At 47.3% G+C, this 26642-nt stretch overlaps 1 long non-coding RNA gene across 1 annotated transcript in view; it reads right to left on the bottom strand.

The window, feature by feature from the left end:
* Positions 1 to 530: 530 nt before the first annotated feature.
* The window catches only part of LOC146810581 (uncharacterized), a 250969-nt gene continuing 224857 nt past the window's right edge, over positions 531 to 26642 (bottom strand). The window contains exon 3 of the long non-coding RNA XR_014966614.1: positions 531 to 994. This is a non-coding gene — a long non-coding RNA (uncharacterized LOC146810581). The remainder of the gene's footprint in view (positions 995 to 26642) is intronic.

The following is a 26642-nucleotide window of genomic DNA, read 5'->3' on the forward strand; positions in this document are numbered from 1 at the left end:
CAGTGATGTCACGGACCATGTCATGAATGATGTAATATGTGACATCATCAGTAGTGCATTGCGGGGGCGCGAGTTATAGTTAGCTGAACTAACTATAACGCCAGAATTTCTATGGTTTTGTACGAGTGAATTGTCCAACTAACTATAGCGTTCCTGAAACCTATGGTTTTTTTCAGTTAATTTCTATGGTTTTTAAAATGCGAATTTCTAACTATAACGTGCCTGAAACCTATGCTTTTTCAGTGAATTTCTATGGTTTTTTAAATGCTAATTTCTAACTATAACGTGCCTGAAACCTATAGTTTTTCCAGTGATTTCAAATGTTTTTTAAATGAAAATTTGTAAGTCTAATGAACCTCAATCCTATGTTTTTTTTATTATATATATATATATATATATATATATATATATATATATATATATATATATATATATATATATATATATATCGAAACACACCTGGTCCTCCGTTAGTGAGCAGCGTCCATAACACCAACCTTTGCACCAAGGAACCACGAACCACCGACATGAAGCAACAAGATGTTTTATTGAAGCTGTTTAGTCCTCTTGAAGACGCGTTTCGGGCGTCACTCGCCCTTGTTCACATCAACGAGGCAAGGTAATTAAGCCATTTTTAAATAGTGATGCCTAACCCATGTGACCACACACCAAGTATAAACATAGACAAAATACTATGTACATACAATTGTTTCAGGTGTATACAAAACTACAAAAACTTCCGTCTTAACGCTAAATTATTGCTTTCATCTGTTTCATTGCAAGGAGTGCCCTTAATTATACATAATTGCTGTTTAGAATATATCTCAGTTGTAGAGCAAAGCAGAGAAACATATGTAAAATACATATGTTGTCCTTATAGAATCCAATTCGATATATTCTTGGAGTCATAACAAATCAGGTCCAGAGTTAAATCTCATAACACAACAAAGTTATGCAGACGGCAAATTGATACAGTCCATGAATCCAATTTCATCTGTAACAAGGCAAGAAATAAAACAAATATAAATATGTATAAATACTCTAAAAGCATTAAAAGAGCTATTCAATAATATTGATAATGATATTGTTACCGATAATGCTGCCAAGCCTATCTTCAACATATGTTAATCAACCCGACAGTGTTAACATATCTACTCAGATGTTGTATGGACTCTTTGTTTGATGTTTATGAATGTTACTCTACAAATAAGACTAAGACATGGGCCACTATACTGTCCTAGTTATAGGACTGTGTTCTCAGCGTGAAGGAACCACCTAGAGCATTTGTAGTATGTGCAAATTACGCAAGAGTGTGATTGTGCAGATAGTAAAAAATGTATTTAACTCATTATAGTGCCTGTATATCTAAAAACAACAAACATCAATTTTTCACATTAAACTGGAATATGCTATATACATAGAATGTCGTAGCATAAATAATCCACATGTGACAATTACAAATATACAAACACCATATAAAAAAATCTAAAATAAAGGGGAATAGAATACATATACAAAGTATAAATATAAATATAAATATAAAAAACACCGGACTTAAAACGGATATCAAAAAATGCATGAGATTCTAAAGTGCTGGTTCATAGGAAATTATGTAAATCCTCAGTATTGTTTAAACCGATGGGAACTTAGTATCAAGTTCAAGAATAAGTTTAGATTCCAACTGTCTCAGGGCTTTTTCACGGTCACCGCCTCGACGTAATTTGGGGATTGCGGCTGCCACAAAATAATTTAGACAACTAAGATCATTGTTATGCGTTGATTTAAAATGGCGAGCCACAGGATACGTGGTGTCGTTATTGACAATGGCACGTAGGTGCTGTAATATCCTGACATGCACCTGCAACTTCGTACTACCCACATACCTAAGTCCACAGGTGCATGTCAGGACATACACCGCAAACTCAGTTTTGCAAGTAAAATTACCCCTAATGGCTATTTTGTCTGGACTAAAGGGGGAAAGATAATGTGTGGTATTAATACCGAACTTACAAGCCCTACAAGTAGTACACTTGGTAAAGCCATTTTTGGGCTGTAGCCACATTTTGGCTGTAGTTAGTTCCGGGCAAGCCTTTCCTATTTGTGTGCGCATAGAAATGCCCTTTCTATATATGACAGTTGGTTGAGATGGTAATCTAGTAGATAATACTACATCCGTGAGAATAATCGGCCAATGACGTTTAATGATGGCACGAATTTTCCTCTCTTGTTTGTTAAAAGCTGTGATCAACCTAGGGGCAGAATTGTCATCAGGTATGGAGTCCACTTTATTATTGAGAAGAGATTCCCTGGATCTTTCCTTAGTTTTATTTAAGGCTGTTTTTAAAATCTTCTCATTGTATCCTCTATCTATGAATCTCCTGTACGCTTCCTCTGTACATCTATTGAAGTCTTCATAGTTGTTACAAATCCTTTTTAGACGCAAAAATTCTCCATATGGGATGTTGTCAACCATATGTTTAGGATGCGAGCTGCTGGCATGCAAAGTCAAATTGCCAGCTGTTTCTTTTCTATATAATGTTGTTCCTAATGCTCCATCTCTTTCATATACTTTTACATCTAAAAAATCAATACTTTTACTACTTATGTTGGACGTGAATTTGAGATTGGCAGAATTGATATTCATTTCCTCAATAAATTGTGAAGCTTCAGTTTCGCTGCCCTTCCAAATTACAAAGACATCATCTATGTATCTCATCCAGTACAAAACATTTTCATTAAACACATTTGCATGGGTGATTTTGAGGACCTGCTCCTCCCACCAGCCTACATGCAAGCATGCATAGCTGGGGGAGAAGCAAGCCACGCCTCTTTTTTGAAGGTACAAATCATTACCAAACATGAAATAATTATTATGTAAACACCAGGAAATCAAATTTAGAAGCATCTTATTGTGGTGATAAAACTCAATTGGTCTTTGGTCCAGAAAGTGTTTTATTGCTGCCAAGCCTGTGGAGTGTTCAATACTGGTGTATAGGGATTCTATATCCAATGTGATGAAAAGCTAGTCATCTGACCATGTGATATTTTCTATTTTTGATAGAAAATCACCAGTATCCTTAATGTAGCTCGGTAGTGCTTTAACAAAATCTTGTAAAAAGAAATCAACATACTGGGTTACTGTTTCCCCTATACTGTTAATAGCTGATATAATCGGTCTCCCGGGAACTGGCGTTGTCTTTTTATGTACTTTCGGGATGAAGTAAAGTTTGGCCATTGTTGGATGTTCTATGTTGAGAAATTTAAATTCCTCCATAGAAACGACCCCTTCTCTTTTCCAAGACAATAGTTCCTTCTTTAAAGTCTGTTTGGCCACATTATATTTATTAAAGGAAGTTTTCTCATAGCACTCCACATCTTGTAAATGCCTTTTGGCCTCTAATATATAGTCTTTCTGGGGCCAGATCACCATATTGCCACCCTTATCCGATTTAGTAATTATGATTTCATGCATGTTACTCAGTTTTTTAATTAACTTGGCATATTCAACTTCATGTTCACTTTTGTACCGTTTTTTATGCTTAGTATGGTAATGAAGCTTTTTTATATCCTCAATAACAACTTCATGATAAATATCAATAGCGTCCTTAGGCATAATAGGTATGAATTTTGATTTGGCTTTGAATGGGCTTATACCAGCTCCCAATTGTGGTATGCGTTCAAACTGCAGACCCTCCTGCGTGGAGCATAAGTCACTATCCAAATCAATCCCCAATGCTGCTTCTTTATTAAGATGTTGCATATCACGTAAAAGAGTAGCGTCAGAAGCTGTTAGGTCTTTACTAAGTGTCGTGACATTAGCTTGACATGTATCCTGATTTGTCTGTATTTCCTTTAACCCATCTTTAATGGCGAAGAACTTTTTAAGCTTTAATTTTCTAATAAAGCAAAAAACATCAACTCTAGTCTGGGAATAGTTGAAATCGCTTACCGGACAAAAAGAAAGTCCCAAGCTCAAAAGTTGCTCCTCAGCTTGAGATAAAGTTAATGGGGAGAGGTTGATGATGGTGTTCGCTTTCACTTCCTTCGCCAGTATGTTTTTCTTGTTGGCGCTTTTCCTCTTTTTGCGCCGCTCCCTTCTTCATATGTTTTTACGTTTTCTGGTCTCTTGTTGATTTGATTCCGAGGCCTTAGCGTTTGGCGTCTGTGGAAAGCTAAAAAATCAACCTCTTCTCCTAAATTCAAGATCTTTGTTTGTCCTGATGTTCCCAGACTGGTTATGCTTTCACATTCAGATGAGACTTCACTCGTATATATATATATATATATATATATATATATATAAATATTATCTACTGGCGGTCGCCAGTAGATAGTTATAGTTAGGACCGTATTTCCATAGGAAATCCGCAACATTCTATTTGGAATAACTTTGGCGCCGGTTGACGAATCCTCGCGAAATTTTCAAAATAGGTGGGGTGCTCCGCTCCGCTCCTACCCTGAAAGTCTCGGGGGGATTCGTCAAGCGGGGGCTGAGAATATATATGTATGTATATGTATATGTATATATATATATATCAAAACAAGAAGGGTGCCCCAGTGAGGAGGTCACACCCGAAGAGGTTTCAGCACACCACCGCCGGCAGCAGCACTGACAGGATGCTCACATGTCTCCAAGGCCAAACGCGTTTCGAGCAATCATCCGCTCTTCATCAGTGGCAAGAAATGTAGATGCAGCCATTTTTTGAATCCATGATTTTTATTGCAAAAGTCCCGCCCCAATGGGCGCAAGGCATTCTGGTTGTGATAGTCCATAAATGATTGCCAGGACTCAGGATTCTGTAAACCCCAGTGGGTGCCACATACTGCATTGAAGTCAAACCTAGTGGAAAAATAAAAAATAATAAAATAGTATCCCAAGTGGGTGGAAGTACATGTACAGGAAACACTGCAATGTATACAATATATATATATATATATATATATATATATATATATATATATATATATATATATATATATATATATATATATATATATATATATGCATATATATATATTTTAAAAAATTGTGAATAATTTTTAGTTAGGAAAACTATATTCATTCTTTTTCTTTTTTTAAATATTATACAGCACCATTCGTGCACCCTACACGATGGCTGCGCGCAGTCCGGTAGCCATTTTGAAAGGTCGAGCTGGGGTCGCGACTTTGGCGTAATTTGTTAAGTATGAAATATCTTTAAATTAATTATAAGTAAAAGTTTTCCTTTAAGTGTTTGTCTAAATTGATTAATAAAAGTATTTTTAAAGTATTATTTTCAATATAATTTCGACTAAAAATTATTTGATTATTATTGGATTCGGAGGTTAGGAGGGATGGCCATTTTGCTGAATCCGTTTTGCAAGATTTTTTGGTCTAGTCAGGTGGACACCCTCCTCTGGGTGAGGTATGGCTTGAGGATTCTTTTCAAAAGGTGAGGAATCAACAGGCAGAAGTATCCCTCAGAAGAGCAAGTTACTTACCTTCGGTAACGCTTTTTCTGGTGGATACAGTATCAGCCTATGGATTCCTCGCTGTCCCACCCGCCTCCCCGTTGTCCACCTGTTTCTACCAAATGGCTGCTTTTACTTTATTGGTTATGCATTTGTATATATATATATATATATATATATATATATATATATATTCACTGAAAAAAACATAGGTTTCACACATGTTATAGTTAGCTGGACATTTCACTCGTAAAAAACCAATGAAATTCCCCCGTTATAGTTAGTTCAGCTAACTATAACTCGCGCGCCCGCAATCCACTGCTGATGACGTCACATATTACATCACTCATGACATGGTCAGTGACATCACTCATGACATCACTGATGACATCTCAAATGACATCACTGATGACATCACTGATGACATCATCCATTGAGTATGTGTTTCTGAACAATTTTAATATGTTTAATATATATAGGGAAAGGCCTGTTGAAGAATGAGTGGGTGTACAAGTGTGTAAATGGATGATTTTCTTTGGGGCGTAACTGACTCTATAAGTGAGTCATTAAATGTATCTTACTGCAGACTAGTGACTAAACTGTGTAAATATTTGTATGTGTCTGTATGTTGGTGTATAAGTGGCGGCATGGTTTTGTGAATACCTATATAAGTGTCTATATGAGTTATTGATTGCTTGTCTCAGTATCTGTATGGGTTCCTGAGTGTTTGTGTGGGTAGGGTGTGTGTGACTCTATGCATAGATGTGTGAGTGGGTGATTCTATGGGTGCATGGTTTTAAGAGTGCATCTGTGATGGACTGTATGGTTGAGTGAGTGTATGTATGGGTGTGTTAGGGATTGAATGTATATCTCAGTGGTACATTTGTGACTAACTACATATGTGAAAGGCAGTATATATGCGTGTAAGAGTATATAAGTGGGTAGATGTGAGAGTGTGTGATTGTGAGAGTGACTGTATGGATGAGTGTGTGCTTGTATCAATGATTCTATAAGAGCGTAAGAATGTGATACTATTTTTATGAGTAAGTGAACTTCAGTGTGTATAACCGCATAGGTGAGTAAATGGGAGTGTGATTATTTGCATGACTGAGTAGGTGTGTGAGTACCTCTATGGATGATTGGTAGTGTGTGAGTGTCTATATAGGTGTATAAATGCATATGATAGTTTTGTATGGAGTGACTGTAAGTATGAGTGACTGTACAGGTGAATGAGTGGAGGTGTATGTAGACCTAAGAGTTAATAAGTGGGTATGTAGTTATTGGTATTGCAGTATGTATGGTTTTGAGAATGGAACTCTTAAATTTTGAGTCGTTGTATCAAAGGTTATATTAGGGTGTGAGAAGATGTGGTAATTTATCACATGGATGACGTCATCAGTGATGTCATTTGAGATATCACCAGTGATGTCATGAGTGATGTCACTGACCATGTCATGAGTGATGTAATATGTGACGTCATCATCAGCAGTGGATTGCGGGCGCGCGAGTTATAGTTAGCTGAACTAACTATAACGGGGGAATTTCATTGGTTTTTTACGAGTGAAATGTCCAGCTAACTATAACATGTGTGAAACCTATGGTTTTTTCAGTGAATTTGCAAGGTTTTTTAAATGCTAATTCCTAACTATAACGTGTGTGAAACCTATGGTTTTTTCAGTGAATTTGCAAGGTTTTTTAAATGCTAATTCCTAACTATAACGTGTGTGAAACCTATGGTTTTTTAAGTGAATTTGCAAGGTTTTTTAAATGCTAATTTATAAATGTATTATTATATTTTTTAAATATTTATTTTACAATAAGCTACCTATATATATAGTTATAGATTAACTTTATCCTGTAATATGGAATGGCTCCGTTTTTTTTTATTTGGCTAGAGTTGAACAGCATAGTTAATATCTTCTATAAACTTATAAACACTTGTAATTTTTTTTTTTAATTTTTAAGTGTTTTTGACCGTGCGCGCATGGTGCGCGCACGGTGCACGCATGCGTACGTGCTCCGTGTGTGCATGCGTACGTGCTCCATGTGCGCATGCGTATATCGTGCGTGCTCCGTACGCGCGTGCTTCGTACGCGCATGCATGCGTGCTGCGTGCGCGTACGCGCATGCGTGCGTGCTCCGCGCGCACACGGTGCGCGCACGGCAAGTCATGTGATTTAGAAACAACACTTTTCATTGGTTTATAGTAGTTTCAGGTCATGTGATTAAGAAACAACACTTTTCATTGGTTTATAGTAGTTTCAGTTCCAGAAACTTCCAACACCACACCCACTCCCCTCATTATTACTTCTGATTCCCTGGGAGAAGGAGCTGAGCAGCTTTTCCAGTACTCCAGTACTTGAGAATGGCAGAGCAGCAGTCATCTTCTGGGAGTGAGCAGGAGACCCTTGTGCCACAGAGACAGAGGATACAGAAAAATTCTTTTATATGGCAATTTTTCACTTTTCCAGAGGGGCAGAAGAAGGTGAATGCTCCAAAAGTCACCTGCACTCTTTGTGGTGGTGTCTTATCAAGAGGAGATCCTAAAAAGAAATACTTTTTTAGTATCTTCACTATGATCAGGCACGTTAGAGATGTACATCCTGTGGCTTATGCTCGAGCTGCTAGAGAAAACCCTCCAGCAGCTCAGCCGAGCACATCAGCCGAGCACATCCGCAGCAGCTCAGCCGAGCACATCATCGGCAGCTCACCTGCTTCTGTTCCTCTGTTTAAGAGGGTGCATATACGGTGCAATGCGTGCAATGCTCTTCTCTCTTATGGGGACACCAGCATTCCCCTAATAGAGAGCAAGATACATCAGCACACGTGCGGCACCCTTTAAATTTTGCCATTTTTTTGTTCCTCTGTTCCTCAATTAACACAACAGCTCTTTTTGGAGCCACCTAACATCTAAACACTTAAATTTGATTTTTAATTCTACCGCGACCGCCAGTAGATAATATATATATATATATATATATATATCTTTCATTTAATATTTTTAATGTATTTTAACGTCACAGGGACCATGTCGCTGAGTTCTGTAATGGCTGACACAATATATTGTTAAGGTTGTGACCAACCAATCAGGATTGACTAGTTCCTTTAAAGTGGGAATTCAGAGCATATCTAGAGAACAATTGTTAAAATATCACTACCCTTTGACCCTTCATTTCTCAAAAATAGCTGAACAGGTTTACCCCAAATGATAAAAGGCTTGCATTCTGAGCAAATATCTAGTTTTCTAAATCTGACGTGACTTTAACTACACAGGGGCCGATTTCGATTCCGGCCACAAAACGAACCGACCGACACGGATGTGGACCGAACACCGACCGACACGGACCAGCGCCGTACGACCTGTGCAGTACGATGCAACGTGTGTGAATTACAACCGACACGTACAGGATACAAGACGTAGGGAAAATAGTGATCCGGCCGGAAAACCGACGCGAATATCACCGACCAACACGAACCCGGAATGAAGCCGACCGACCCGTACCCATGACGTACGATTTGCGCAGTACGATGCAATGCGTGCAAAACCAGACCGACTCGCACGGAGAACAAGCCGCACAACCGACATGCACAGACAACCCGGCACACAAACAATAGAGACCGTCGCGAACGGCGCGTACCAAACACAGAAGACAGGCAGCGTGAACGAAGCAGAGAAGCCCGCACGAGACAACAGCAGCATCCGTTTCCGTCACATGAACATCTCCTTCATGCCTACAAAACACAAAGGAAAAAAGACAAAAAAAGGACCAAACAAGCAATGACAAAGCCAAACAATACAAACTAAAAAACATGTGACAAAGACACACCCACCACTCCAACTATATAAAGGACTACAATCACTACCATTATCCAGTGCAAACAGGAGACACAGCCAGCAGCAAACACCAGTACACAGCAATCACAGACACACTCACAACTCACCCATCACACAACTCACACACCATCAGCACCTCATACTAAAGCACACACACATACACCCAGCAAAACCAACACCAACCCACCATCACTTGCACCCTCACACATACATCCCTCACCACCACCACCCATCACCATGCCTCCAAAGAAGAATCTAAAGTTCACAGATAGTGAGTTAGAAGTGCTGGTAGACGAGATCATCAGAGTACAGCCACATTTGTTTGGTACATTGGTCCAAAGGACCCCCATCTCACAGAAAACCAAGATGTGGGCGAGGATTGTGGACAAGGTGAACGCACAAGCACCAGCAAGGCGCACAAAGGACGATATCCAGAACAGGTGGTATGACGTGCGCAGGAGGGTCAGGAAACTCATCGAAAAAGATCACGCCCTGAGTCAGTGCACCGGCGGTGGCCCTCCTGCCAAACCAGTCTATTTCAGGACCTGGGAGGAGAAGGTGTGGGACATCCTACCACCAGAGAGCGTCCATGGCCTAACAGACATCCCAGAGCCTGGTGAGTACACAAACAACATACCCAAGATTGTGTGGCAAGGGGACAGTGAAACCATGCACCGCAAGCAAAGCTACACTAACCAATAGATAATCAGCCCAAGATGTGTATGCCAGTCACACAAACACAATACCTGCCATCTCATAGTGACTGGGAACTGTGTCATGACATGCACCAACCTACAAACAAATAGAGCAAGCCAGTGGCACTAAGCCAAATGCACCCTGCCAGACAGTTTGACACCACCTTACAGTGCATCTGACTGTCAGGAAGGAATAGTGGTGATCCAGGTGAAGTGAGTGTAGCCAAAAGCATGATGGGGCCTGTAGTCACAGATAATGCTCCCCCTCCTCATTGGCCCATCAAGACCTCTCAGAAACATGCCCACATCACAGGGAGTGGAAAATGACTGACAAGATGGCTGACACTGGGTCCTACTGTGGGTAGCACAAGGCTCTGGTCGGGGTTGTGTGCAAATCAGAAGCAGGACACTACTGGCTGACATCCTGAAAGACAACTTGCACGCCCTACAATGGAAGCACGTTTCATGATGGGAAGGAGGACTGACAGCCCTGACCATACTTATCAGCATGGGGAGACACCACCCCCTCAACACAAACTCCACACAACTCACCGGGTACAATGCATTGACACACACCTCATTGAAATATAATCAAAAGATACCCCGTACTGGGTGCAGCTGTGTGAAGCCCAGGGGCTCACTTGTAGCCAAACAAACACCAGGATTTCACAGTCAGCCATCTTGCCACTGCTGTCACACCCCCTCACAGGGTAGCAGAGTCAAGAGGGAGGAAGTATGGGCATGCTGGGAAGGGGGGTGTAGCCAAGAGTATGATGGGAGTCGCAGTCACAGACAACCTACACCCACCCACATGGCCCAGAAAGACCAAACTGAACCATACTCGCCTCACAGGGAGTGGGAAGGGACTAACAAGATGTCTGACACTGGGCTCTGTTGTGGGGAGCACAAGGCCATGCTGGGAAATGGCCAACAACAAACATCAGGACTTCACAGTCAACCATCTTGCCATTGCTGTCACACCCCCTCACAGGGAAGCAGAGTCAAGAGGGAAGAAGTATGAGCATGCTGGGAAGGGGGATGTAGCCAAGAGTATGATGGGAGTCGCAGTCACAGACAACCTACACCCACCCACATGGCCCAGAAAGATCAAACTGAACCATACTCGCCTCACAGGGAGTGGGAAGGGACTGACAAGATGTCTGACACTGGGCTCTGTTGTGGGGAGCACAAGGCCATGCTGGGAAATGGCCAACAACAAACATCAGGACTTCACAGTCAGCCATCTTGCCATTGCTGTCACACACCCTCACAGGGAAGTAGAGTCAAGAGGGAGGAAGTATGGGCATGCTGCGAAGGGGGGTGTAGCCAAGAGTATGATGGGAGTCGCAGTCACAGACAACCTACACCCACCCACATGGCCCAGAAAGATCAAACTGAACCATACTCGCCTCACAGGGAGTGGGAAGGGACTGACAAGATATCTGACACTGGGCTCTGTTGTGGGGAGCACAAGGCCTTGCTAGGAAATGGCCAATAACAATATCAAACTCTGTCCGTGACAAGCTGGAAAAAAGCAGTGTACAGGCAGGCATCTGTTTGAAAAGTAGAAAATGTCATGTTTGTGAACCAACGATGCATGTAGAAACATAAATCACATTGGGTGTCTCTTCCAAACACAGGTGGTGCTGGGCACCCAGCACCAAATGATGAGGAAACCCAGTCACAGAATCTGGTGGACACTGAGCTCTCTGGTCTGACTCTCTCACTGTCCTCTTCGGATGACGACGACCAACCTGGCCCCTCCGGTGTGAGCCATCATGCAGCACCAGCAGCATCAACATCTGCCCCCCCTGTACCCACGCCTCCAGCGTCTGGACACCGATAGGGCACCCCCGCCAACACGGACAGACCAACACCCACAGCACAGGGTCACAGGACCCCCCGGAAGCTACAGCCAACACCACCAGCAACACCACCCAAGGGGTCCCAGTGTCACCTGTGCGTGCCGCCGCTCGTCCTGCCTGTTTGGAGAGGGGTGCTGGGAGGGGTGGGAGGCACGGGGCGCGCCTTGCAGAGGGGTCTGGACTGCATGATGACCCCCACCTGGCACGCATCTTAGATGCGTACCAGGATAGCACCGGAGGATTTGGCCAGGTAGTGGGGATCCTCACGGACATGCAACACGAGCAGGTCTCCCACCATACCCGCATAGTGGCCAAGTGGGATGACATTACTGCAGTGCATCGGGACATACTATAATGCCTCCGCCAGATCAACACCGACCTGTCCACACCCCCCTGTGTGCCCACAACCTCTGACGCAACACCATCTGCCAGCGCCACAGGGAGGTAGGAGGACTCTGGCGGAGAGTCCCCTGCCCCGCAGAGGCCTGCACATGAGGATCCCCCCCTGGAAGAAGAGGGGTCATCCGAAGAAGGACATGTGAGAGGCAGATGTCCCAGCACATCCCCCAGGGCCTCTAAACCTGTTCTGGACAATGTTCTTCTGTGCGCAACCCGTTCACCTTGTTCAATCGCACACAACTCGCCCAGATGACATGGAGGGTTCATGTTGGGCCAATGTATCAGATGACTGTGGACATTACTCTGAACATTTCATCTACCAGCACTTCCAACTCGAATGTGAACTTTGGATTCCCAAACCACTGTACAGCACCCACCATCCTGTGCACTTCCCTCACACATGTTTGTAAATAAACTCACCAGTACACCATACTTGCCTCTGTTGTGATTCCAACTTGTCATGTTCAGGGAGATATCGATCTGCTACACAACACAGTGAATGCCAAATACTGCAACAATGTGACCAACGTAAGGTGAGTCATGGGGATGTGACACATGTGAGGGAGACACACCACTATGGCAACACAAAACATACTCACCATGGCCATGTTACTCATCCCACACAATGATGTTGACCTGAAACACATTGGCATGCACAGACACAACACCAAGCCCAGTCAGTGGTAACAAATCCACAGGTGAGGTAAACAGATGTCACTCAGATGTGGGAAGACAGACAACGCACATAACAAAGCGTAGCACAGGTTCATTACACATCAGCAACACGTTTATTCCACACTAGTTGCACGGTAATTCTACGTAACAGTGGACACACGCTCACAAAGTGTTGGAGAATTGAAGTCCAAGAATGTGTGGTACATCAGTTGATGGGAATTGACAACTTCCACACTGGTGTTGGATTCTGGGTGTTGGGGGTCAGTGTTGACCACACAACAGGCAAAGTACCCTGGGAAGGACAGACAAGATACAGTCAAAAGCACAGAAGAACAGGAGGGAAATGCAGTACACATGCACAAAACATGTTGCAAGACATCGCACAAACACTAGTTAGCAGTACTACCCTATTGTGGAGTACACACCACCTGAATGGACACCTCACAACACGCATCCAGTCAAGTGGCACACAGACACACTCAGACAGCAACAGAGCTGGCACAACACATTCCAGGCTACCTCCATACATTCACATAACAACCCTGGAAAGTCACATTCAGGTGAAGAAGTTGTTGATGAGCTGGGGGCGGACGTCACCATCATCTTCATCATCACTGGCATCTTGGCCCAGGCCGGGATCCTCCACAGGTGCCGGACGTTGGTCGTCGTCATCGTCATCCTGGATGAGAGGCACCTCTTTCCGCACCGCCATGTTGTATAGCATGCTGCAGACAAGGCTTATTTTGCACACCTTTGCAGGCTCATATGGGCGGCCCCTCCGGTCTTGTCCAGGCAGCGAAAGCGGCTTTTCAGGAGGCCGAATGTCCACTCAATCACCCTCCTGCTCCGACCATGTGCCTCATTGTAGCGCAGCTCGGCTGGTGTCACAGGGTTCCTGAGGGGTGTCGGCAACCACGGCATGTTGAGGTATCCGGAGTCACCTACACACACAAAAATGAACAAGTAGCTGAGTTTTGTTGGAGTGCGGAATACAACATTGACAAACACACACAATGAGAAACAGTCAGTACACACCGACAAGCCAGGCATGCTGAGCTGGCATCTGTAAAAACAACAATTGATGGACAGAATGCAGAACAATGTCATACATTCACCCCAGTACAGAGATCTGGGCCTAAATCCATTGTTTTTTTGCTCACCATGCCATTCCAGTTTGAACCCAGCCATATGCAAATCAGTCTTGACCCTGTGCCTTATGGGAACAGTCCAGCCCGAACTGCCAAGCCAGGTCCTCCCTGGACTGGAAACAAGCATCCTAGGACCGGCATCTGTGACATCAGCGTTGCAATGTGACTACTCCTCATAATGTAGGCATCGTGCGCAGAACCAGGGAACCGTGCACACACATGTGTGATCGACATGTCAGCAAGACAGTCCACCAGAGCATTGAGCGAATGGTAGTGTTTCCTGTTCCGGTATGCCTGCTCATGTGCCTGTGGTGGTATCAGGGCAACATGTGTCCCATCAATAGATCCGATGACGTTCGGCATCCTCCCCAGTGTATAAAAGGCATCCTTTATTTCAGGGAGTTCAGCTGGGCTCGGGAACTTGATATGCAGGTCGAGGAATTGCAACATCCCCTCCAAGACATTGCGTAGCACCCGACTAAACATCATTTGCGACATCCCACCAGCAGTAGCCACAGTGTAGTGGAAGGTACCAGTAGCAAATAAGTGCAAGGCTGCCATCTCCTTCACCTCTGGGGTCAGTGCTGTAGGGTATGTACGGCCAGGTAGCATATGTGGCGCCAACTACTCCGCCAACTCCGCAATCAGTGGCCTGGTGAAGTGGTACCGTCTGATGCAGTCGCGTTCCTGCATGGTTGCAAGGTCTGGGTACGGACGATGGACAGCTGGTGCCCTGCAGTACAGAGATGCGCAAAGGAAGATTGTCAGTTCATCCACCCATGTGGCCATGACCACGATCACTATCACATGCTAGTTCATGACATTACACAATGTACTGAGGTGTGTGCTGTTGGTCATGGACACATATGTCACCTACAAGACCACCACCTCACATCTCAATTCCACATGTCCACATGAGTCCCATGTAGTGCAATGGTCAATCATCTGGCTGTGTCACCCAACCTATGTTCTGCTGCAATGTTCCAAGAACACACCACAGTGACAATTAAAGCCTCATGTCTCCCAGGCATCACAGATCTTTGCCATGCAGAAACCCAGGCTCCCTGTATCGCCACATCACCACAGCAATGGACATGGCGTAGCACGTACACACCACAAGGCAAGTGTAAGTCCCACAGGTTGTGGCCACTGTTGTTCGGGCCGGCCCTACATATACGTCTCTTAGACACACACCCCATCAAGGTTGATGCATATACCACATGGATGTGGAGACTGTCACCCATTGGGAACATTTGATCAGACACATCTGAGACACAACATGCACACAGACTGTGGGTGCTCATCATCATTGTGGCTACAGGTCTCACTGTGACGTACATGCTATCACCCCCAGGACTCAGGGTGTATGTGACCTGTCCTAAACATATCCAACCTGACACTGTGGCCGTGACTCATGCCCATTACTGTCCAATTGCACATCACAGTGGCAATGTGCACAACACACAAAGGATTCTGCCCCCATGTACACGTGCACAGCTTGGGAGTGGCTGCTCAAAGTACCAGCCAAAAAAACAGATGTGGCTCCCCCAAATACCCAGGGAATGCAGCCTTACATGTCATGGGACACTGTGTGGCCAATGCTGTAGTGTGGCAGGTGTGCACAGGTGTCCCTGGCCAGTATATGTGTGTTGCATCTGTATAATAGTCACACTAATGAGGTCCGACGCGGGTGACAATGCGTACGCATTGCACGGGTCATGTCCGAGCCGTGCGTACGCTTTGTCATTGAATGCAATGAGGACCGACGCGGGTGACAATGCGTACGCATTGCACGGGTCATGTCCGAGCCGTGCGTACGCTTTGTCATTGAATACAATGAGGACCGACGCGGGTGACAATGCGTACGCATTGCACGGGTCATGTCCGAGCCATGCGTACGCTTTGTCATTGAATGCAATGAGGACCGATGCGGGTGACAATGCGTACGCATTGAACGGGTCATGTCCGAGCCGTGCGTACGCTTTGTCATTGAATGCAATGATGACCGACGCGGGTGACAATGCGTATGCATTGCACGGGTCTTGTCCGAGCCGTGCGTACGCTTTGTCATTGAATGCAATGAGGTTCGACGCGGGTGACAATGCGTACGCATTGCACGGGTCATGTCCGAGCCGTGCGTACGCTTTGTTATTGAATGCAATGAGGACTGACGCGGGTGACAATGCGTACGCATTGCACGGGTCATGTCCGAGCCATGCGTACGCTTTGTCATTGAATGCAATGATGTCCGACGCGGGTGACAATGCATACGCATTGCACTGGTCATGTCCGAGCTGTGCGTACGCTTTGTCATTGAGTGCAATGAGGTCCGACGCGTACGCCTTGGCCATTGAATCGTATGGAGATGGGTGCATGTGTATATACGCGTTGTACAGTAAGTTGAACGAGCCGGCCGCACCCATTGGCTCCGGACTGTCATGGAGACGGATGCGGATTCAAAACTTGTACGAGTTGTGCACTGGAAATTCAGTTGGATGCCTACAACAATGTTGCAATTTCAAGTGTTCCATGAAGGTGAAGATTTGATCGATGCGGAAGGCGTGTACGAGTCGTACTTTTAAATGGATTGGCCGGATTCATAGAGTGCAACCGTGTTGGACCTATCACTTGGGACACATGGCACAGATTCTGCCTCTGCAGCACAGATATAAGGCTGGCTGGACCCCAGGGAGCTCACTTGCCTGCACTACATGCTACTGGACCACCTCCCTGCTACCACTGCTGCTGTCTATGCATCCTCTGGCTCCTGCTCTGGCACGTACTCTGGAGAGGGCCTCAGCCTTCACTGAGGAGGAGAACCAGGCCCTGCTGGACGGGCTCCTTCCAGAGTACAGAAAGCTCTATGGGAAACCACGGGAGCAGGTGAGTGTGTAGTCCACTGACTTCCTAATTATGCATGTTGTCTGACTAGCAGTACTAGCAGTGTGTACACCAGTGGCAAGCATTCTCACTGACTACTTTCATCCCCCAAAGTGTGTAGGTACATGTAATGAACAGGTGTCCTGCTGCTAAAGTGCATTATTGCAAGCTTAAACTATCCAGGCATTGTTAACATGTCAGACATGCAGGTGATTTTTCCTTTCCCATGGTTGCACTACCTGTGTAATTTTTTTCCCTTTCTGATGATGACATGTATATCCAAATGTGTGCTGCACAAATCTGGGGCATGTGTGTTAATGTACTTTTCACTTTGTCCTCCTCACAGGTTGATGCCCACCAGAAGCAGTAGATCTGGCTGACCATCTCCCAGGCTGTTCGTTCTGTGGGGGTCTACAAGCGCCGGATCCCCAACTGCCAGAAGAGGTGGCAGGACCTTCGGGGTTGGACCCGGAGGATAGCTAGAGTACTGCTGAAGCTGTCATCTCCACGCAGGAGGGGTGGACACCGGACCCTGACTCCCCACATGCTCCGTATCCTGGCGGTGGTCTTCCCGGACCTGGATAGGCAGCTGAAGGCCAGACAGCAGCAGGAAGGGGGTGAGTCCATGTCTGATCTGTGTACTATGTCTGACATGCAAATAGAAGTCTTTTGTCCTGGCCACATTACATAGGTCTTGTAGTCCAAAACTCATGTCCATCAATTGTGTGATGCACCCTCCTCATCTGTTCCACAGGTGTGGCCCCTCCAGTCTGTTGCTTGTGTCACTAGGGCACTGTGTCCCTGCAGTCAGCTATGCTTCAGGTACCGGTCAGCATCAGTTCCCGTGAATCTGGTGTGTGTTTCATGGGTGGGTCAATTGTTTACACAATGCCTGAGATCTGACATGTTATCTGTGTGTGCCCTTGAGATGTGTACCAATTGCTGGTCTGACTCGCAACATGTGGCTGGGGTATTCCAAACAAACCCATGTAGCAGGGGACTCCAATGTTAGGGCCTCAGGAGTATGTATATCAAGTATGGTACACTTGCTTAGCCACCTGACTACTGTCCATGGCCAAACACTGTTTCGCGTAGTCCTGGCCAGTCATGCCCACTCAAGGGCATTTAGAAACACTCTGTAATCCCACTCCTGTGTATGAAATTGCAGGTTGTGCTTAGTGACATGTGCCCTCAGGTGTCTGCCTCTGTGTCATTAGGATGTGGCTTGTTACGTACAACTGGGGTGTCCATGATTCGGAGGGTCAGCATGACATCTGCGATGTGACTGTGAGAGACAAGACCTGTGTGATATATAGGTGTGGGATCATCTGACAGCGCACAATGGTGTATGCAACTGTGTCCTTCATGCAGCTGGGTTACATGCATGGCAGACTGTGATGTGTTAATGTACAGGGAGTTGTGTTTGCTGAGACTCATATGTATGATTTGCATGATGTGGGGCCTTCTGGGTCCTGGATATGTTGTTTGCATGGGATGGGCAAGTGCGCCGGTCATCTGCAGAGTTCGCTTTACCCCTGAGCTAGGATTGTGAGTCAGTGCATATTGTTGTTGACTGGATGCCCTGCCCCTGTGACAGGAGACAGTGTTGACTGACTTTCAGGGCATCCCAGTGACATAGCATTTAACTTGCTATGAGTGAGCCTGCATTGTGTTCAAGTGTGCACCATGCACCCCATTGTGGCATTGCCCATTAGGACATGAGTACATCATAGTGTGTGTTGCTGGCATGCATCCCAAGCATGAGAAATGAGTCCCTGCCTATCCCTTCATCCGGACACCTGTACCGAGTCAGTAGCAAGAGATATGCTGTGTGTATAGTGACATACTCCTACATGTTCACTTGCATGTACAACTAATGTGTGGGTGGTGCATGTTGGCACATTGGGGTGTTGGCATCCAACATGCAACTGACATATGTGTGAAAGTCAAGGAGGGATATGTGTGCCATGGTTGATGTTGAGAATGACAATTGTCTTATCCTAAACAGTGTTGGCACTTTGAGCTGTGTTCAGCTGATGATGCCAGGGCTTGCCCTGTGATGTGATGTACTCACTGTGGTGTGTGCAGTCGGTGCAGGTGACTGATGTTCTCTTACTTCCTATTCCTATCCAGATACATCCACGGCCACAGGAGGGGACAGCTCCACGGAAGTAGAGGAGTCGGGTGCACCCAGTGGCACGGAGGGCGAGTGGAGCCACACAGAGGAGTCGTCAGCACCATCACCCCCAGCTGAGGGCCACAGCAGCTCTGAGGATGACTCCCTTGTGGAGGCGGGTGTCAGCAGCCACCAAACCCCAGCTAGTGAGGCTGTCCCCGCCCCGCCACCACCACCACCCCCCTCCCATCGGCTCCCATCCCAGAGGCCCCTGTGGGCTCCCGTGTTCATGAGCATGTTTCCTTTGTGCACCGCACCCCCTGCCCCTGTGTCCCCTGCTGCCCTGAGTGAGGAGTCTGTGGACTTACTTAGACAGATCCATGTAGGGCAGACATCGATGCTGAAGGTCCTCCATGCACACACAGGTCTGTTGACACAACTGGTGTCATTCATGGAGGGCATTTCCTCGGGCATGTCTGCCCTACAGAGGACCAATCAGTCCGTGGCCTCCTCCCTGACGGCAGCAGTGTCCCTCCTCCAACAGTCCCACACCCCTCCTACCCCTGCATCACCCACGATTCCTAGCACCCTACCTGTCCCAAGCATAGAAACCCCCAAACCAAGATCTAGACATGCACACAAGCAAGTGCAGGGGACTGATTCCACACTCACAGGGGCAGGTTTGCAGACATACACACAGTCATCCACAACCACTCCGCAGTCCTCCGAGACCTCTCCCTCCCAGCCCCCTTCCCTTGCCTCACCTGCAACCCCATCCCCCAGAAGCTCTTCCTCTGTGACCTTGACCTCTTCCCCACCGACACTGCAGATCCTGATTACAAGGGGAAGAGGAAGTCCCCACACACAGAAGGGAGTGCCCCTCACACCCGGACACCCTCCCCCATGCGCAGTCAGACAGAGACCCCCACCCGCAAGTCCCCCCGGCGCCAGAAGAGCAAGACACCCCCACCACCACGCAGCTCCAAGGCAAAGTCTCCGTCCTCCATCCCCCAGGCCACCACTCCAGAGGTTCCCCTGCCACTCCCTGCCCTGGGTTCCCCCACCCACAGATACACCATCCCCAAAATGCTAAGGCCATCCCCCCCTAGCACTTACTCCTCCACACCTAGTCAGACAGTTAGTGCCACTGATGTGGGGACAGTGTCCCCCCCCTGCCCCGCCGACCTCACCTGTCCCCCATTCCGCTCCCATGGATGTAGGCACTGCTTTGGAGGCCACAACCACCCCGTCTGACTTGGGCATTGCAGTGGTGAGCCAATCCACTCCATCTGACCTGCCCACTGGAGTTGTGCCGGCACCACCGCCATCTGACTTGTGCCCCACAGTTATGACAGCACCCACCACTTCAGTCAGCTCCACTGCAGTTGCAAGTGTCTCGCCTGCATCCCCCACCTCTTCACTGCCTCCTTCTGCTGCACCCTGATCCTGTCCCTGCGGTGCCTGGCCTGCCCCCATGAATGCCCCTCCGAGGGGATGACCCCGGTCCTTAGCAGTGCAGGCAAGCAAGGTGTGACAGTTGTCACTCAACTTCACTCCTTGGCATTTGGGCATGGACTGGCCATTGGCCTTTTGTTTGCACAGACGTTTAACTTTTAAAAAGCTGAATAAAGCTTTTTTCTTTCTGCCTGGGAACTAGATTTCGCTGTACATTATGTTGATGATGTTTAACATGCCCTTATACCTGTGATGCTTTGTTTACAATGTTGAATTCTGATGTGTTGCTGTGAGGTACTCCCTGTGGTCCATGAGATATGTATCCTATTCTGGTGGGTATCCATGTCATCCTTTGCAGCTACCTGGGTGTGTCAGGATCAACTAGTTTGTGGACATCTCTCTGTGAGCATTTCATTTGCATGGTCACATCTGTGGCTTGCACCCCTGCACATATGATGTGCTTCCCATTGTCCAATTTGTCACTTCCACATACTTTGCGCTCATCAACACTGGACCTACAGGTGTGGGCATCATTGTCATAGGAGCAACTGGGTCCTCTGTGCAACTTGCTAGACATATGTTTTGGGTATGTGCAGATGACTTAGGGTAGACTCACGTACCCAGGCTGTTGTGACCAGAGCCTTCATTGTGTGATAACTGATGGCTGACTGACCAAGTGTTCTGCAGACATGAGTGGGACTTGCGGTGAATATGTTTGGCACAGCTGGGCTCCCACAGGAGTTGGGTCCCCTCAAGTAAGTGTGTTGTCTAGTGTCATGGACTGGGCCCATGGTGTGTGGTGTATGGGCATGTGTGTGTGTCCACATCCCTGTTCATACACAGACAGTGTTCCCTTCATATGTTCCTGTTGTTGATGCTTGCTGAGTGGTACTGGGTTCATCCCACTACTTTTCCAATGGGCTACTAGATGTGTGGGTGCATGACACACTACTGTTAATTGGTGTATCATCATTGGGATTTGTCAGTTCTGAGTGGTGATGATGTCGTCAGACACAGATGGGACACAGTCAGGGTTCCTCAAGGCACCTGTTTATTTGCTAAATCATGTAGTTGTCCCTAGGTGGTAGTTTTCAGTGACTGAGACATTTGTATGTGTGTGCGACTGCTCCCACTTGTCGGGTTCATGGCTGCGATGCTGGCAGGTGTCAGCATGTGTGCCTTGTGGTTCTCCTTGGCATCTGCATTGTCCTGGGACTGTGACAGGTATTCTGAAGGTTACGTGAGCTTTGAGGTCATGGCCATGTACCGCATACTGTGCAGTATGTCTGTCATTCCCCAGGGTTGTGAACTGTCCTTGTGTGATCTGTCTGTGCACCTTAGTTCCTCACAACATTCCTGTGTTTGTCATGGGTGCATGTGCAATGTCACCTGTCCATGTGAGCTTCACAGATACACATTGTTGCAGTTCAGGGTGTGTGGTGTTGAGGGTGGACTGATGTGAATGTTTGCATGGGTGGTCCCCAAGCTCCCATTTGTCCATGGATGAGGGGCCATGCTGAGTGATTTGTGTTTGTGTATGTGTGATATACGTTTGTGGCACAGGACACATGTCTGGGTTTCCCAGTTTGTACGACATCTGCCTTTGTCATCACAGTGGAGGTGTCATGCATGCTTGTGTCACCCCAATGTCTGTTACCTGGGGGTAGTGGTGTTGTGTGTCAGTCTCTTGCTGTGTTAGTTGGTGTTCATTCCAGCTTGTGCCACATGTGTCTGTTGTGCTCCCTCTCATCTCCCAATGCCTGATTGCCCACTGAGGGTGTCCCAATGATGGTTTACTTTTGTATGGCACTGTGTCCACATCTGTGTCACTGTGGTTCAGCCCCCCTCATGTGTTGTGTAGTTGCCTGGGGATACTGTGACACACACACACACATGCTGTGTCAGATGTGCAGTGTGAGTTTGCCTGTTTGTGTTTGTGCATCTGCACCAGTGCATTGGTATTGCTGTTGTGGGCCTTTGTCTGGATGCTGTTTCTGTGATTTTGCATGCTGCCCTGTGAGTCATAACACATCATTGTGCACATTCATCCTGGTTGTTAGGTGCCATTGCTGGCATGGAAGGTGAATTTGGGATCTGACACCTACAGTCTACACATGTTATTTTGATTGGTGTGTCTATTTTCGAGATGTGTGCATGCTTGGTGATGGTCACTTCTGCTGTTGTGTCATTGTACGCTGTATGCATTGTCTGCCCCCATGTGTGGTGCTTGTCTGCACATGGCCGAGAGTGTGTTATGTTTTCACAGCACTGTAAGCCTTACCACATCTCTGTGTGTATGGGACACAACCACTAGTTTGCCCCAGAAGTGTATGATGTGTTGGGAGCAGGGATCATACATGCTGTTTGTTATTTGCAGCTTTGACCATGATGACACTTACCTTTTAGTTACTGTGACATGGGGGGTTTAGTCCCCATCACCACAATGCTCAACATCTGCTGCATTTTGGAATCCCCCACTTAACTTCTGTTCTACACTGTGAGGGGGTGTTCTTTTTACATTGCCACAGTGCTATGGTGATGCTTGCCTTGTGTATGTCACGCTCATGTGTTGGTCACACATGTGCTGTTACTTACATTGTATGCTCGTAGCCATAATCACTGTTGTGGGCATTTGTCACAGACTACACACTTTTGACATGATGTTAGGGGGGATGTATTTTGCGGACATACCTGATGTTGGAGTATGCTGGATGTGTTGCGCATCACCCATCCTATGGGTGGGGGTGGCAGGGGTGATGGGCAACAGGTCCCCTGTGAGTGGGGGTGCCAGGGGTGATGGGCAACATCAGCCATATGGGTGGGGGTGGCAGGGGTGATGGGCAACAGGTCCCCTGTGAGTGGGGGTGGCAGGGGTGATGGGCAACATCAGCCATATGAGTGGGGGTGGCAGGGGTGATGGGCAACATAAGCCCTATGGGTGGGGGTGGCAGGGGTGATGGGCAACATAGTGCCAATGGGTGGGGGTGTCAGGAGTTGTGGGCAACATCAGCCCTATGGGTGGGGGTGGCTGTAGTGATGGGCAACATAAGCCCCATGCCTGGGGTGGCAGTAGTGATGGGCAACATAAGCCCTATGGGTGTGGGTGGCAGGGGTGATGGGCAACATAGTTCCTATGGGTGGGGGTTTCAGGAGTGATGGGCAACATCAGCCCTATGTGTGGGGGTGGCAGTAGTGATGGGCAACATAAGCCCTATGGGTGGGGGTGGCAGGGGTGATGGCCAAAATCAGCCATATGGGTGGGGCTGGCAGGAGTGATGGGCAACATAGTCCCTATGGGTGGGGGTGTCAGGAGTGATGGGCGACATCAGCCCTATGTGTGGGGGTGGCAGGGGTGATGGGCAACATCACCCCTGTGAGTGGGGGTGGCAGGGGTGATGGGCAACATCAGCCTTATGGGTGGGGGTGGCAGGGGTGATGGGCAACATAGTCCCTATGGGTTGGGGTGTCAGGAGTGATGGGCAACATCAGCCCTATGTGTGGGGGTGGCAGGGGTGATGGGCAATATCAGCCATATGGGTGGGGGTGGCAGGGGTGATGGGCAACATAAGCCCTATGGGTGGAGGTGGCAGGGGTGATGGGCAACATAGTCCCTATGGGTGGGGGTGTCAGGAGTGATAGGCAACATCAGCCCTATGGGTGGGGGTGGCTGTATTTTTGGGCAACATAAGCCCCATGCCTGGGGGTGGCAGTAGTGATGGGCAACATAGGCCCTATGGGTGTGGGTGGCAGGGGTGATGGGCAACATAGTCCCTATGGGTGGGGGTGTCAGGAATGATGGGCAACATCAGCCCTATGTGTGGGGGTGGCAGTAGTGATGGGCAACATAAGCCCTATGGGTGGGGGTGGCAGGGATGATGGCCAACATCAGCCATATGGGTGGGGGTGGCAGGAGTGATGGGCAACATAGTCCCTATGGGTGGGGGTGTCAGGAGTGATGGGCAACATCAGTCATATGGGTGGGGGTGGCAGTAGTGATGGGAAACATAAGCCATATGGGTGGGGTGGCAGGGGTGATGGGCAACAGGTCCCCTGTGAGTGGGGGTGGCAGAAGTGATGGCCAACATCAGCCATATGGGTGGGGGTGGCAGGAGTGATGGGCAACATCAGCCCTATGTGCGGAGGTGGCAGGGGTGATGGGCAACATCAGACATATGGGTCGGGTGGTAGTAGTGATGGGCAACATAAGCCCTATGGGTGGGGGTGGTAGGGGTGATGGGCAACAGGTCCCCTGTGAGTGGGGGTGGCAGGGGTGATGGCCAACATCAGCCACATGGGGGGTGGCAGTAGTGATGGGCAACATAAGCCCTATGGGTGGGGGTGGCAGGGGTGATGGGCAACAGGTCCCCTGTGAGTGGGGGTGGCAGGGGTGATGGGCAACATCAGCCATATGGGTGGGGGTGGCAGGGGTGATGGGCAACATAAGCCCAATGTGTGGGGGTGGCAGGGGTGATGGGCAATATAGTCCCTATGGGTGGGGGTGTCAGGAGTGATAGGCAACATTAGCCCTATGTGTGGGGGTGGCAGTAGTGATGGGCAACATAAGCCCTATGGGTGGGGGTGGCAGGGGTGATGGGCAACAGGTCCCCTGTGAGTGGGGGTGGAAGGGGTGATGGCCAACATCAGCCATATGGGTGGAGGTGTTAGTGGTGCTGGCCATGCAACCCCTATGGTGGGCTGTTGTTAGTGGCCAGGATGTGGATCCCCTGTGTGTGTGTGCCATTTTGCGGATACGTGTCGTTTGTTTATATGGTAGGTGTCTGACTTACCGCCTGCGCCGTCGGCGTCGGTTCCGGATCTGGTCATAGATGTAGAGTACTGGTATGACCTGCGCGATGGGATTCATGATGTGTTCGTGTCATGCACGCTGCTTGTTGCTCCGTCTCGTACCCGCTGCAAGCTGGTCCGTCTCGTAGCCGTGTATTGAGTTGTGGCGCGAATCGTAGCTGATATGCTTGTTTTCCGGATGCTGTGACGTGCCGTACGTGATGACCCGTCTGGCGCGTAGGAAGTATGCATCGTACTTGTCATGCCGGAAACTGCTATAGATACTGCTTCCGGGCGACTCGGGTCATTGTTAGGAGTTACGGCTCGGACGGAGAATGGAGCTTGATTCACAGCCTACGTGTCGGTCGGGTTTTTGGCAGTTATGCGCATCGCACTTACTCTACAGGACGGACCGGCTCCGGGTACGTGTCGGTCGTACGGTAAGGCTATGGACAGCTGTCCAACCGGCTATCGGAATCACCCCCACAGTGGAGAGAAAACAAATATACACCTGTCATTTTTGATTAATAAACCTGACCCCGCTGGACCCCCCCAACTAAAAGATACTAATTTTCATTTTGTTCTGAAAAATGTTCTTTTCATTTTAAGTAAATACATATTCAGTGCCCAAGCATCACTTTTTTATTTCCATTAAGTACCCAAATGTTCTTCTGCCACACAAGGATAACCGTTGCCTTACATATTCATAGGTCACCATCTCATTACAGAGGTTGCCATAATATGGCAATATAACCATTAATATGCCCTGGCAATTATTTTGCAGAAGGTCAGCACCATCCAGTCATAAATGGCCCCACAATTCCCATTCTGAAAATTACCACCAATGTGCAGCCACCAGCATTTTCCCCAAGAAGGTATCATCCTGTCATAGATGGGTGAAAATGCAAACTCACACCCACACTTAGCCTCGTTCCCTGCAGGTACATCTTTGTATCTGCCTCTCTCTGGGTGTGTTCCTGTCTTTATTCTGGATGAGCTCTATTTATCACACCTGGAGAGTCCACATCTCGCCCTTCTTCTGGATGAGGGGTGTGGGTGGTGTGGAGTCCTCTTCTCTCCCTACTCAAAAGGTGATGTCATCTTAGCGTTTCTGAGGATGCCTACTCCTCCTCTGCCTCTTTCTGGGTTCTCTCTGTATGTAGATAGCTGCCAAATGTTCACTTTGTTTTTGTGCATATTTTCCATGATTTCAGGGTGTGTATGTGTGACATTTCAACCCCTTTGTGTGGCACTGTCATGAGTTGAACAAAGCAGTCATATCCAAGACAGGAGATACATTTCAGATATTGCCACCTTGGCACCATTATGTTCGAAGAG

The sequence above is a fragment of the Triturus cristatus genome, chromosome 7 (genome assembly GCF_964204655.1).
Source record: "Triturus cristatus chromosome 7, aTriCri1.1, whole genome shotgun sequence".
Taxonomy (NCBI): Eukaryota; Metazoa; Chordata; class Amphibia; order Caudata; family Salamandridae; genus Triturus; species Triturus cristatus.